At 40.3% G+C, this 15,747-nt stretch overlaps 1 long non-coding RNA gene across 1 annotated transcript in view; it reads right to left on the reverse strand.

Moving 5' to 3' along the window:
* LOC141464646 (uncharacterized) overlaps positions 1–4,153 on the reverse strand; it is a 36,485-nt gene extending 32,332 nt beyond the window's left edge. The window contains exon 1 of the long non-coding RNA XR_012463258.1: positions 3,990–4,153. This is a non-coding gene — a long non-coding RNA (uncharacterized lncRNA). The remainder of the gene's footprint in view (positions 1–3,989) is intronic.
* Positions 4,154–15,747: the final 11,594 nt, after the last annotated feature.

Raw genomic sequence — 15,747 nt, forward strand, 5'->3', positions numbered from 1 at the left:
TCCCTCCAAGTTGCCCAGGGCATCACTGTTGCCCTGCATCACTACAGGATGGGAGACCCTTGAATCCGCAGCAAAGCACAATTCGAAATTGAGACCTCTGAGACCACACACAGCCTCCCCAAAGCTTTGCCACTCTTACCTACCACTAAACATAAAACTCCTTTTCCTAATGTAAAATACAATTATAAACAGGCTAAGCCAAACAAAGCTCTTTGTCAAAGTCCCCTCCTCCCCTCCGGGGAAGAGGGTAAGAGTGAGGATTTCTCCCTTCTCTCAACAATCAGACACATTTGGGCAGCTAAATGCATTAATGTACATGGCTGAACCACAGGTACCATCCACATGGGAAAAGTGAAGCTAAAGCTTTTAGCCTAAACCTCAGCAAAGGAGGTTTGTCCTGTCAATAAAAACTTTGATGAATGTCTTTGTCTTTCCTCAGTCCCCCATTTCACTGCCAATTGGGCTCCCTTTTGAAGCTATGCAGAAAATAGCGGCACAATCTCTGGTTGGGTCTCTGTATTGAATGCACACATAGATAATGTTTGTATTCAGATAATTCTTTTTTTTTTTTTTTAAATAGAAATTATTTAAATAACTGAAATGATAGCCCATCATTTCAAGATCAAGAGCCAATTTGCCTTTGATTTTAACAGGATCAGACTTTCACGACATGATACGTATTAATCCATGACAAACACACATGTTTTAATGATGGAGATTAGGTAAGCAGAAACAGCTTATCTCAGATCTCTAAAGATTCCTTAAATATGGGTCCCCAGATCCCTATTTTGTGGGTTCACACGTTAAAGCACTGTGATATTTCACCTACCTCTGCTTTAATCTTATGACAGTCAGTGGTAGGGCACAACTCCAGGGTTTTGGGGTATGGGGTTGTCAGCGTTCGGGTTTTTTAATTAAATCTAAATAAACTTTAACTGTAGTACAAACTAGGAATGCCTAGCTAAGTCCTTTAAATATCCTCACTCATAAACAACTCAAGCTGCACCGAATTCAGATCTTCAAATTAAACCCTGAAAGATTGCAGGGTCAGTTTCAGGTATGATTCCGGCTCCGTGACCTGCGCTGCAGAGAAGATCCCAAACTCAAAGGCACATTTCCCGTGTACCAACCTGCTCCACTTGCTAACAGCCCCCCAAATGCCCTGCACGCATGATTTCTGAAGTGAGCCCAAATCCTCATGCAGGTTTGATGATGTGGTGCCCCAATCACAGAAGGATCAAATTATGTCCCTTTGTCCATCTCCAGAAATAATGACGCTAGGTGAGTTGCACAAACCCCTCTTGAACTGGGAGATCGAAGAAGATAAATGTGCACACAATTGAGGTATTTTACCTGGTTTTTACACTTTTACTCATTAAAAAAAAAAATAAAATCAGTGCTTATGCAAGCAGTTTAACATCCCCTACTGTATCTTTTTTCCCAAATCAGTGGGACAAAATTTGATATAAAATTCAGGAAAGAAGTCTCATTTTCTCTTGCTTATGGCAGAGCTACCTTGTTGTACTTTCGATCCAATTCACCCTTTGCATTTTCATCTCCTGTCAGTGACTTTTTCTGAATATACAAACAAGTAGGTTGGCTGTTAGGAAAATTATATTAATCTTTTTCTCTCTTTTTCCCATCCTGTCTTCTCAATAAGCCAACCAAAACCCCTCAGCTCAAGGCTCTGATCTTGCCTGAAGCACCACCCAAGAAACTGTTGGCAGTGCATGGAGTGGAATACCTACATAAACCTCTCCAAGGCTGGGGACTCAGCCCTTGCCAGCTTCTGTGGTTTGACATGGCACTAACCGTAGGGGACGGGATGGATGACGAATGGAGGGTGACAGGAGCACCGCTGGGTCACTCTGCAGGGGGCTGCGCACTGCTGTCAGCAGGATGCACAGCCGCTACCGTGCGGAGGGCCCTAGGAGGGCTGTTTCTGCCCGCGAGGAGTCTCCCCGCTGAACCATGCCTCACAGGGCCTCACATGTAATGCTAGAAAGTGCTTGTTAGCCCTCGCCTTTCTCAAAGCATTTTGTGCCTCATGCTATCCTTCAGGATGTTCCTCACTCCTCGCCGCTGGTAGGAGGTGCAGCCCCACCACTTCAAGAGGCTGTTTACCAGATACCATGGGGCAGACTGGAGGAAAGTAATGAAATACGGATTTTTTTGTAGCTCAAAAGCCGGTCTGTCCAACTAAAGCCTACTAGATTTGCCTGCTAGAGAGTGCAAGAGCTCTTAGTTGCAATGTAGATGCAATGTGACACTGTGCTCACCTGTGTTTTTCCTCCCTACACCCTTTTCAGTTGCCACAGATCAAAGGAGGAAGGAGGCAGGGGTCAGACCTGCAGGTACCATCCTAGTGTAACGGGTCCAAATCTGGCCAACAGGACTTACACATTTATAGCAGGTCTAAACCAACACAAGGAAACGCAGTCTTCCTCTGGCTGCACTTCCTATGAATAGATACACATTATATGTGGTTAATCATGCTTACAAGTGCTTCATATTCACTATTCAGTGAAATATATGGGGTTTTATCTATTACATCTTCACTATCTGCAATTATTCCCCAGAGCACAATAGATAGTGAGTCAGCAGGCACAGATTTAATTATCAGTTTTGACTGTAAGATGATGATGTTTATTGATATCACTATCAGACAGACACTGAAGTGAAGCAGATGTTAATCTGAGGTTAAGCTCCAGGAGGCGCCTAGCAGTCTGACCAAAGGGACTGATGTTCATCTGATAATAAAAGAGGGGACCTCCCTCCCTCTGGAGGCCTGCAAAGAGCTCACAGACGTACTGCCTTGTTTTGCAAATTCCTCCTTGCACCATTTCCAACCCGTTTGACAAGCAGCTTGCTCCTTAATGCAGAGCTTTCAGTCGGTTCTAGTGGACTGTTTAACCTAACATCCTATTTTGCTTACATAGGAACTTTACGGTTGGGTTTGGTTTATTTTTCCCCAGCACATCCTAAAGGATGATGCCAGAGAAGTCAAAAACAGAAGTGGTCACAAAGTTGGTGTGGCATCGCGGTTGAGAGCAGAAAGCCTGTCGCTGACTCCCATTTCACCAACATCTGCATTAAGTAAATCCACAGCAAGGCAAAACGCCGCTCTCCAGTTCAAATGATACAACATAAGAGAAAGAGACCCTCAGTGGGGAAGGAGAGGATGATGAAATAACCAACTTTCTCCATTTCTCAGTCTGCTGTCGCTTTCTAGTGTTGAGAGCAATGATGTGACAGCCTATATACTAATAAAAAATATGCTGGCAGCTGACACTGAAATATATTAAGGTTTAATATTAGAACTTGCACTCAGGACCAGTGAGCTGGTGCAAATGATCATTCAGATGGGTAATATACGTAGCTATTTCAGCGGGACACTTTTTTCCTAACAAGAACATGTCTGCCAGTTTCAGTGGAAAATGAGTGGAAAACACCACCCCCCCCCGATTCTATTTTCTAGATAAACAGTAGTGCTGCATCCTACAGCAACATGGTACATTTTATTTTTATTATTACCAATTACGGATCAGCTAGGGCATTTTTAAGCCATGCCATGTTGCAGCAGCAGACAAATCGAAGAAAAGAGACACAGATAAAGCACCACGTCGTCCAAAAACAAAGAACAATTAAGTAGCAAACCTGGGGCAAGAGCAGAAAGTTGCTGGATTATGCGGATTCATGCAGTCCCTTAGGCCATATTTTCTCCGTCAAGGTCAAAGTCAGAAAGAGTTTGACAGAACGTGACAATCCCCTCCTTGAGGTTCTGCTCTTACCACCACCCCCAGCTTGACACTTGGACGCAGGATTTTCGGCAAACTGATGTTGGTATGTGTTTAAAATTATGTAAAAGTGTTGCTTTTAACTACTATAAAGAGAGATTTAATACCACTGGAGACTGGCAGAGTTAATGAGGTGGGGGAGCAAGGACCCTTTTTTTTCAAATTAAAAAGAGAAAAAGGAGAGAGACCTACCTTTGGAATTTCAACATGTGAGAGCAGATCGTTTGCAAGAGAGCCACACTCAATCTCTGTGCCTAGCTGAGGGGAATTTGTGGTTTCATTTCGAGCCCTTTTGGACTGTTTTTCATGTCAAAAATACATATTTGCGATAATTTGTCTCTCTTCCAAGATGTACTGAAACAAAGGAAACATTTGAATGAGATTCGAGACAACTTCTTTCTCACCCGTCAGGAAGGTAATCCCCAACCTTCAGATAAATGCGGGCATGTGGTTTCCAGTATTCTCACTCCATATGTCTTCACAAACACCAAATAGATCTAACGTAAGAGGACGGGTATTTTTCCCCATAGATCAAAAGGTTACAGCGATGGACCCTGCCCAAGATGATCCAGACTTTCATCCAAACAATGCCTTCATTTACACTCCCTATAGAAATACAGACTCCCTGGCACAGAAATCAGGAGACAGGTTGAAGGTACCAACCCATTCCAGCACCTTCGATCTCAGTCATATCAGCTGTAAAGCAGAACAAAAGCGTAATGACCAATTTAGGAACTGAGCTTTACAGGTGAACAACTGCAGCATTTTGACCACTGGAACTCTGAAATGAGGAAGACACTTCATGGTGGTGTTTTGTCCTGACTCTCATTCCTAAAGGAAAATAAATGTTTTCCTAAAGGAAAAAAAATGTTTGGTGCTTTGTGTCGGCTGTCTTCCTCCAATATTTTGGAGTAAACACTATAGCTCTTAAATCTGCTGTTTACGTGCAGATATCCCTGCTCATGGGTTTGAAATCTGCCTTCACATGCTCATGTTCATACTGGATTTGGGGAAACATCAATGAAAGCAGAGGGAGTGGTTCATGCAAAAGAGTGAAAAAGGAAAGAGGGACATAGAAAGCCTGGTTTGCATCCCACCTCACTACCAGCCCCAGTTAAAGGAAAGTTTAATCTGTGTATATGCACTCACATGAGGAATTTTTGCCAGTACAGTTGTTTTAGTCACAAAACACACCTCATGACACTCTGACCCTTCTTTGTAGAGTAGGTCCAGCCCTTGCCTTACCCCAGAGGCGACAGTTTCCTCTGCTATAAAATGCAGTATAGGGTGAAAACTTGAGGCAAGCCACCTTGACGCAACCAAAGCCTCCTTATTTCCTATGAGGGCCACTGGGTCTGGCACTGGCAGGAACAGGTCAGGCAGGGGGAATAACAGCTGGACTGACAGCTGCCAGATTGGCTCCACCACTTAGTGGCTGGGAGTGCATCTCTCAATGCTTTTGCTTTTCTTGCTATATGGCTGGATACCTTCCCAGAGCAGGGAGAAGGAAAGAAAAAAAGAAAAGGAAAGAAAAAAAGAAAAGGAAAGAAAAAAAGAAAAGGAAAGAAAAAAAAGAAAAGGAAAGAAAAAGAGAAAAAAAGTGCTTTAGATGGGATTTTTCCATTGGAGAAAGATGGGGGTGTGAAATTAATTCTTTCCAAGAAAGCAAACATTGAGCTAGACAATATTTTCTTTGAAATCCCATTGACAAACCAATGTAACATTTAGCATGTAATATAGAAAAGTCTATATGACACACTGCAGAGTTTCTTTCTGCCATAAACGGACAGAAGTTATACATAATGCAAAGCCACAAATGCTGACAGACTTTTTGCAAGAATGTTTACATTTATTTTTCATAGCCCCGAGAAATCGATCTGTAAAGACATCCCATAAGAGACTGCATTTGGCCCTGAAATATTGTCCTGAGACACTGTTTTTCTCTCTTCCATCTGACACATTTTACAGAGGGCATCAGCATGTGTATTTGCACCTCAGCTGTGTCATGAGCAAAGAATTGCTATTGTTTTAATATGCTACGCTGGGACATTTAAACATCGATATTGTCAGATACTACTTTACAATTCCCACTAGATTTCTTGCAAAGCACACATTTATGAAATAAAGTATTGCTGTATTCACCCATAAAACTCTATGTTATAACAGTACCGAGCATCTGGTTTTAATCAGAAGCCAGGAAATTCACAGTTCGAGTTGGAACTCCATCCTTTCCTAAACTCATTGTGTTTAACTTCTGCAACTCAGATGTGAACAGGTTCTACAGAGGTCTCATGGCCCCTACTGAAAGCTAAGCACAACAGGCACACAGGTTTGGAGTTAGGTGATGTATCAGGGGCAATTCCACTTCTTGAGGCTTCCTGATGGAGCAACTTGAACAGCCGTAGCAAAACAGGGCAAAGAGACAACACAGACCATCATTGCCAACAGTTTACACAATGGTGGTAGTGTTGCGAAGCAGGCATGTTTGAACCCAACTTTCAAATCCAAGCTCTATCTGAAAATGGTTTAATACTTTCCAAGATTCAGTTTAAATGAATTTAACACTTCCTTTCTCTAAAACCACAGTTGGGATTTTGCTAGTAAAATACCATCAGGATTGAGGACCAAAATAATTTTATAGTGTCAGTCTATTCTAAATCTTTTTGTTCACGAGTGAAGCAAAAATCTGTAAAGGAATGTAATGCACAAAAACAAAGTACCTGAATTAATGTTGGACAGACAGTTTTGAAAGCAACATTTAATAATTTTCAATTGATCAGCTTTGCTAGTAAATAAATGGATTTTCATTTGTGAGGGTTTCTATGAGTGTTCTACTATATATCTAGCATTCGTTCACTCATTTAAATCTTTTTTTTGGAGGCTTTTCTCTGTTCCTGTGGTTTAGGCATGCCCTCAGCTAGAAGTTTGATTAAAAATTAGACCCTAAAACCCTCCCCAAGAAATTAAATGGAGTTTCAAAGTATAGGAAGAAAGTTTAATGAATGCAAGCTCTCTTAAAATCAAAAAACAATTGAGAGTTCTACAAAACCAGGGGCTCCAATGGCATTCACCAGATACTTAAAGGGAACCTTGACAGGTTTCTTTCAGCTATGACCCTGTACTTTCACATGACTCTTCTCTGAAGCTTAGGCAAACCCTTGTGGTCTGCAAAGTCCTGCAACAAAAAACTTTTCAGAAAGTCCTGAACGAAAACAAAACAAAACAACGAAAAACCCAACAAGCTGTAAGTCTCATACCCTGCAGGACTGGAGCTGCTACTGGAAACGTTGCATACATTTACTCGGCCTCTCAGGTTTCACAACACCGATTATATATGTTCAGGAAGAGGGAGATGCTACTGCAAACTTACTATCACTTCTCTATCTAGCAGCCAAGACAACAAATCTTACATTCACAATTATATTTACCTTTTAAAGTTTTAAAGAAGAATGTATCCTACAGCTCAGAGTATCAGCAGATGGAGGCTACTTTCATCTAACGTCTGAAATACCGAAGCAACTCACTGCTGTGTCCTTTCACCTGACAGGATGGAAAACATTAAGTTACACATTTTTGGGAATATCTAAAGTTCTTATTTGTGAAAGTGTCAATTGATATTGCTTCTTAGCCATGGTGGTGAAGAAGACAAATGGTCTTCCTACATAAACCTGTGTGTTTCAATGGGGCTACTCCCCATTGAGTGACAAAGTGGTCACTCAGTAAGACAGACAGTATATGGTGTGTAGATACAGGTAACCAACAAAAGGGTGTGGATATTTGATCTACATTCTCTATTAGCTTGAGTGTAACAGTGGCCACGTGTGTAAAGCACAATCCAGTGTGAACGGTGGTTGCAGAGTGGCTCGATCACCGCCCTGCCCAGAGCTACTGAACTGAACCCACAGAGGTAGCACAGAGTGCATTCATCCACAGGCTGGGGCAAGTGAGTCTCCGTACCCTTGGAAAGAGCTTGGTTCCTCTGAACACTACCTTCAGCTTCGTGATATTTCTTGGATATATCCATTGTCCGTTAGTATAATAACCTAATCTGTTCTATTAAATCCTTAAACTAATTCACTATGTGCTAATGTAAAGACAGAAACACACAAACATGCATACAAAAGAACCTCAAAACGTTGCACCAGAAAGGGTAGTTTCATGCAGGGAAATAACAGAAGGAGAGGTCTATAAAGAAGAGTTTACATTAATTTATGTCATATGAGAGACAATCTAGATTTGTATTCAGGAAGGCCTGTTGTGATGAACGATTGCCCTTAACCGTGTTTCTTCATTCCCTCTCCCTCTTCTGGACCATTTGCAGAATAAATAAACCCCCTGTTTCATTCTTATTTTTACGATGAGGAGATTTGAACCCTGACAGACATTGTCATTTAAGATGTTTCCTGGACTTCTGGGCATTCGTTTAGCTTTTATGTTTTTGAAGAATGCGGACTGTGGATGCTTGTTATCTATGCCCAGGATGCAGGATAAATGCAAATGCTTAGCAGTGTGCTAAACATGGCCCTTTGATTTTGCAGATGGGAAGCAGAAGGATACTACCTGGGTTACAAAGCCATCTAAACGTGTCTGAATGACCTGTAATAGAACAATAGATGGTGAAAAAAAAAAGTAGCAAAAACCAAACCAGAAGAAAAAACACACATTAAACTGGAAAAAGGTGAAACGTGAAATCTATCCCTTTTCTATAAACACATGTGGAAAGAATAACACCTAGCCTTTTTATTCTTGGCTTCTTTTTTTTCCACTTCTTTACATTCCAAGAGAAGATCTGCCAACTTTTGGCCGTATCCGTTTCTCTTCTGTTGTTTGCCAGTATTAGTGCACTCTAGCACACATTCTTTCTTAAGACTTCAAAACGAGTCATTTGTTAGGTCTAACTGTTTAAAGGACCCAGCCACCCTTCCCTCCTTTGCTCATAGCGAGCTGGGTGGTATACAGCACATTCGCACACCCCAGCTTACACACTGCGGGTTTGGCTGAAATCTTTAATTGAAAAGGCTCTTGAACCAGACTTCACACTGCATGCCTTGTGTTATTGTAGATCAGAAGACCTCGCACCAGCACATTCGAATGCTCCTAATGCTCCCTTCATCCTAAAATATACACTGAGGCAAACATACCTGTGTTTTGCTTATTGAAGCCTCCCGATGCAGAGCTTCAGTACTTCTGTTGTATAAAGGATTTCTAAAATCTTAGATCTGGACCTGCTTGTCATTACGCATATAAACAGAGGGTGAATTCACCTCTACACAAAAAGTTAGCACAGTTTAACTGCTTTAGGATTTAAGTTGAACTCTATGGCGAACAGACTGTAGACAAAAGGCTGAGTTTTACCATGAAAGATTAAGTAACATAACACAAAAATAAAATACTGAGTGAGCTAGGGTGTACAAGTACTCACTCTTTGCATGTCATAAAGTGAGAATGGAGTTAGATTCAGATCTGGTGTAAAAGAGTCAACATTAACAACTGTGATAAAGCTGTGTCCACTTCAAACAGGTCTTAATCTGTCTCTGGAGCAGCAAGAAATGTAAATCTCAGTCAGCTTGATTCCAAGTCCATCAGTTTTAATGTTAGCTTTGTTTATAAGAATATCCCTTCTGGGGGAATTTCAAAGATGAAAAAAAAACATGCCACACTGAGAGCTATTAGAATATAGGTAAGAATTCTTGCGTCTTTCTCTCTCTCTCTCCTTCTTTCCATCTCTCTTTTAATTCAAGCACAGACAAAGCTTGCAAGGACCTGCTGAGTTATTTGCCCGATGCCACCCTATCACTAGTGGAGTGAGGAACAGACCCAAGAGCTCCTGATTGCTCACTACCACATGTAGCAGCATCCTCAGCCACAAAGCTCTGAATTTGCATTTTGAGGGAATGTTATATGGGATGCAGAAGAAGAATAGGGAACCACTGGCTGGATGAAGATTTCAGGTTTGGTTTATTATTATATATAGCCACAGGGTAGATCAGATCCAGATCCAACTGCCTCAGCATTTGGTAGTGTTCAGCTCCGGGGTCATGGTTCACTCGCTGTTATGAAAATGGGATCATAGTGTGTTTTGATGTACTTCCTACAATTAATACAGATTATTATGTATGAGAAAGGAGAAAAGAACTAGTATGATTACAACATATAATAAGCAGTAGGGGGTGCCTTGTTATATGTCTCAGTCTCCTGGAGGTGGCGTTTAGCACATTTCTGCGTTTAGGCAAACAAAACTCTCTTAGATGTCAAAAATCACTGTATAGTGATTAACGACACTGACAAAGCCAAAATATAGACAGGAATACCATGTTTAGGCTCTCATTTAGGAGATTTTGCACAGAAGAGTGTTACTTAAAACTAACTGCTGTTGACCATTGGAGAAATGAGGAAAGATACTATAATCTTATGCAATCCCAGTTTTGGTCTGTTCCCTTGACCTGGATTAACCTTTTTCCTTTTATCTGTATTTTAATTCCAAACACCTCACTTGATTGCGACTGTATCCAGGTCTCTGCTAAAACCTTTAATGAGCAACACTAAGGTCAGCGGAAATAAGTTTGAACTCTGTTATTATTTCATACAAATACTGTAGGGATCCTTGAATCTCCCATAGTTATTAGTGACTTTGGTCTCCAGTGAGATGTTCAGCATCTGGCTGTATTTAGTTTATTGATTTCTTTTTAAATGGCTCTTGAAACGCAACCATTTAAAAATACACGTTCTTTCTTCTTAACTTACTATCTACAAGCACACACACTGCACAAAGGTTGCACAAAATTGGGCCCAACTTTCTTTTGCAAACAAGAAGGAAACAGCAAAATGGCCATTAAAATCTTAGTCTAAATATTTCTATTTCCTTCTTGAGTGAAAAAAGGATAAATTTATATACAGCACACTCACTCCACTTACATTATGACTAAGTACTGTCAAAAGACTAATGAAATACCAACTGTGCATTCTCTCAATTTATTACATCACACTCAAATGTATTGCTTTGTGCAACCAATATTAACAAAGATCACGTCCATTAAAATGTGTACACTGTTCTGTAGACTGAATACAGCACATAAAACTTGTTGGCTTTAATCAATAAAAAGCCCAGAGCTGCACAAAAATTGCTGGGTCATGAAACTACAAAACTATTAAACCATTTTTTTAAAAAACAAATCTCTTTTTTATATGGCATGAGTAGCTAATTCTTTTATAAATTATTAAGCATTCTTTTCATTGCTTGCATCATATTAATACCTAGGGGACTTATTAGTGGACCAGGACTCCAGCTGCTCTGTTTCCAGTAGCTGCTCACATAAAAGTGAGAAATTCCCTTACACGGTATCTTTGACTTACTCTCAAAACCATTCCAAATTGGTTTGGAAAAAGGCCACGTGGGTAAGGCCAATATTGCTACACGGACTGAAAACTGGCTGGCAGACAGAATCCCCATAACCCACAACGAGCACACGGTGAGGCCAGATTGGAGGTAACGTGGGTAAGACTATCTGTGAACTGAAGCTCCTGGAAGGCACGTGGTATAAAGCTGAGTGCTTGGAAAGGTAACAGTGTCACACAGCAGTGGGTGCGAGCAAAAACAAGCATCTAGGACTCAGATGTTCCTAAAATTAATCTTGGAGACGTAACCTAACTTCTTATCTGGAAAAAAAGGCAGCTGCCAGACTACAGGGTCTTGATCTACGAAGTGCAGAAATTCCTTCTAGGCTTTGGTTTAGCTTTTGCTTCTGTCTAATAGAATGGAAGAGTTAGAAATATCCCCTCCAAAAAGAAAGTAGGCAAGGAGAAGACGTTTTGGTTGTAACACCTAGGCTTGAGGAGGAAGACACGATAGTGGCCAGGGTCTCACTACAGAAGTGCCTCTGTATCTTTATAGATTATTATTGCTGCAGTTGTCCCAAAAGTCAAGTTTCAAAGCCCTGAAACTGCAGAATATCAAGGGTCCCTGAGGCCAGTTAGAAGGGACTAAGGCTTTTCACTGGTCTGAATCTAGTCCACCTCAGTACTGAGGAGTGCCTGAAAGTTAATCCCATGATGAATGGTCTTCACAAAGTTGGCTGTTCCTGGTCCACATCAAAACTGGCATTAAACAGCAGTCTCAATAAAAGATCAGAGGAACATGAGCCAACTTAGGCTATCACCCTTGCAGATTGTGTTTGGGGTGCATTCCTGGGGCTCTGGGGGAGGCTTCTAATGCCACTAACATCTTTTCTTTTCACATGCACAGAGATAAAGATGGCAAGTTATCAGAGAGCGAAGCAATAACACCGAGTGTGTCCTGAAGACTAACTGAACAGCGTAGGCATCACCCTGAAATAACATGAGATAAAACGACTGCCAATAAGACAAAAATACAATATATGTTAACAAGGCAGAGGCTCCCCTTAATCCCATTCTGAATAATTTTTTACTTTTTTCCTAGATTTTTTTTAGAAATATTTTCATTCTGATATTACCAGGATGGAAAATTTCTGGCTGAAACTTCTGCAAAGCTGCAACTGACTGCAAAAGAGACTTAAAATGATGTGTGTCGTGCATTTCTATGACTAGGAACCATTGTATTGCCTATGTTCATTATGAAGGAGCATAGAATCATAGAATCATCTAGGTTGGAAGCACGAATCATTCTTCATTTGTTCATGATGAAAATATAGCTTCAGAGAATTGAAATGGCAGTTCCAATAAAGTCAGGATTTACTAAACCAACCAAAGTAATTTTCTGCCTTCCTCTTCAGAATTTCCCAATATTTTTCTCACTTTGGACAGTTCTGCCCCCTATGTTTCTGAATTCCTCTTTTACAGCTTAATATAACACATTAATTTCATTTTTAGAAGTCAGAGTATAAAAGTAGGATTTGAGGGCAATACTAAGTTAGCTACATACCCAGAAAGTCTAATAATTTTTAAAGTTTTGGGGTTTTTTTTTGTATACCTGAAAAAAGTGTAGCCAAAAAAATTGAGGATCCTCCATGATTCAACGATTTGACTTCAACTGATCTGCATGTAAAGCCTGAGAACAATATCATGGACACCAGTTTGAAAACATATTGTGAAACCATGGATAATATTTCTAGACAAACAAGTAGCAACATTCACAATAGAGTCATTTAAAAGTGCACAAAAAGGAGTATATCGCTTCTACTGGTTTATGGGAATGTGTAACTAAAATAATAAATAAAAACTTACTGTATTCAAGGTGGGATTACCTGGGAGATGCAGAAACTAATCCTCATTAGTACAGATTTTCTGAGCGGTGAAAGAAAACCCCGTGATATCGGCTTGTGCTGCAACAACACATTACACACTGCGGCTGTATCAAACCAATGGAGCTGTAACAAACATGACATGGGTTAAATAAAACCAGAATTTTTAATTGTCTTCTTTTAAAACAAGAGGGACACCAGGAATCTTTTTAAATTTTATTTTATAAATCAATAGCTTTATAAACATACAAATAAACCAAATATATTATATTTGTGTTGAAATATCATCTCAAGGTTTTATACTAAAGATTATTTTGAGTTTCAAGCTGAGTTTAGGAAACATTTAAAACACGAAACACCGTAATTACAAAAACATACCAGCTCGATTTTACTATCTTATTCTGTAAAGAACACTATCAAATTTAAGATCCCTAGACTGAAGGAAAACAAAGTAAAAAAAACACGGAGTAGAATATGAAACTAATTTGTAAGTACTCTGAAACACCTTTGTCTAGACAAGATTCAAAGTTACAAATCTTTATTTCCTTTGAGCAGGGAAATTCCAACCAAAAGATGACTATCATTCATCACAATACTTTGATTTTAAGCACACAAACGTATTTCACCAGAGATAATCAAAGTGCAGGGATTAAAGTAATTTTACTTTCCAGCTCTGATGGAAACAAAATACTTTACTGAATCATGGCCTTTATAGCTGGACATCAAAATATGCAAGATCAATGATGAACTGTGAAAGACCAAGGAATCCAAACTAGATGTTTTTAACAATGTTAATGAAATTTAACTATGCTGAACTTAAAATAAAATTTAACAAATACTAATGGTTCCACCCAGTGGTTGCGCTCTCCTGAACACAGTTTAGTATGCCAACTCTGCTCAACCACTTCTCTTTCTGTGGAAGCACCCTTGTTGCTACTCACACAAGAGGACAAGTCTTTGTTGCTACTGGGTCCAACTAACCTCTGGAAATGCCTATTTTACAAGCTTATTCTGAATTCAGAACTGGTGTGATTAGAAAACAGACTCACCAATTCAAAACCACTAGCAAAAAAATCACTTTAGAGGATAAGCAAAAAAGTGACAACTCTCTATACAACACGGCATTATCTTCATTATAATTCAGACACCTTGGGCTAAATATTCTTCCTGTTTACACCAACATAAATCAGAACCGACTCCACAAAATTACTGCAGCGTGTAGCTGTTTGGGACGAGAGGTGAAAGGCTTTCGATACTCTTCCCCATCATTGGCCTACAGACCTGGTAACCAAATGACAACATCCCATACCTTCCTGGCAGGATTCTTAAAAAACAAAAGGCAAGATGGCAAGCACACAAATTAGTAACATTTGCCAGTATTATCCAGCTAATAAATTACAAGGAACACTAGTGGTGGGCACTGTACTGGAGTTTAAAGAAGGTGTCTGATAGTTACAGTAGCAGGCTTTAAAGATAGAGGACTGGGAGATCCCCTACAATTAAAACTTTATTAGTAATATAGCTGATTTCCAGATACCTTCCAAAACCTTCTGAAGACAGCCTTAAGGAGTCAAGACCACAGGTGAAAATCACTTGAGATGATAAACAACTAAGGTACAACTCTGTATAGAACAGAGCTTTATAAGTGAGTTAGTTCTTAGTAAATAACTGGAAGGGAACTGTAGCTGTTAGAAAGCCAGTTACAAGAAAAATTGGTGTTGTTTTCCAATTGATCCCATGCAGCACAAATAAGCTATGTGGAAGTCTGTCCAAACTGAGGTGTTTTTTTGTTTGTTTGTCCCACTCCTCCTGTTCTTTGGAGCAGCAACTGGCTGGACTTCTTTCCTCACTTCTTTCCTCACACTAAATCCTATATAACAGAGCAGGTTTTGCTGCCAGCCACACTTCTGTGAGGCAAGGAGACAGCTCCAGCACACGCTGCAGGGCTGAAAGCAGGCTCAGGCCCACTGCCTTAATCCAGAAACAATCCTGTAATGCTCTGAAGGACCAGTGTAGACCGGAACACTTAATGGAAGAATCACCTTTCCCCTCAAATGTTACCTCTCACTTAATAGATGTGACCATCATTAACACCATACGCTCACAAACAATCCTCCAGCCCACCAAACCTGAGAAATGCCAGGCTCCATTTGGTGCTCACTCACAGAAGCAGACACAAGAATATCTCTGGAGAAGTCCAAGAAGTTACACTGGCCTGACAGCAGAACTGGGGAGAGGCTTAAACTGCCTATGAACAACATTTTAATAAAAAGATTTGTTTCTAACTCGTTTTCCTGCATCATCTTCCATTCCAGTTTCTCTGCAGTTGTGCTTCTGGCCCATTTTCTAGGCAGTTTTCTGGACTCGGTGTGTGTTTGTGTAAAGGCCATTACTTGCAATAAACTCCATTAGAACGTGCTTATCTCTGACAAATCACCCTCCAGTCTGTGTTCTCCTCAGTGTCCTTTTAGCAGGCAGTTAATGAAGTTAGCAGCAGTGACCCTTAAAGTGATACTTAGAGTACTCATTGCTAATATGTTGCTCGCAGTAATTCTTCCAAGCAGAGATGATGGGCAAGGAGTGGCAAGGACTTCTCTGTTCTGTCTTGATTTGTGTTTTTTTTTCTAAAGCAGATTTTAACAAAAAGATGAGGGCTGCTTCAGTGTTTCATGAGTTCCCATTCTCTACTGACTTCCTCCTTCCTCCTTTTCCCACTCAAATCCAGGCTGCTT

The sequence above is a fragment of the Numenius arquata genome, chromosome 5 (assembly GCF_964106895.1).
Source record: "Numenius arquata chromosome 5, bNumArq3.hap1.1, whole genome shotgun sequence".
Lineage (NCBI taxonomy): Eukaryota > Metazoa > Chordata > Aves > Charadriiformes > Scolopacidae > Numenius > Numenius arquata.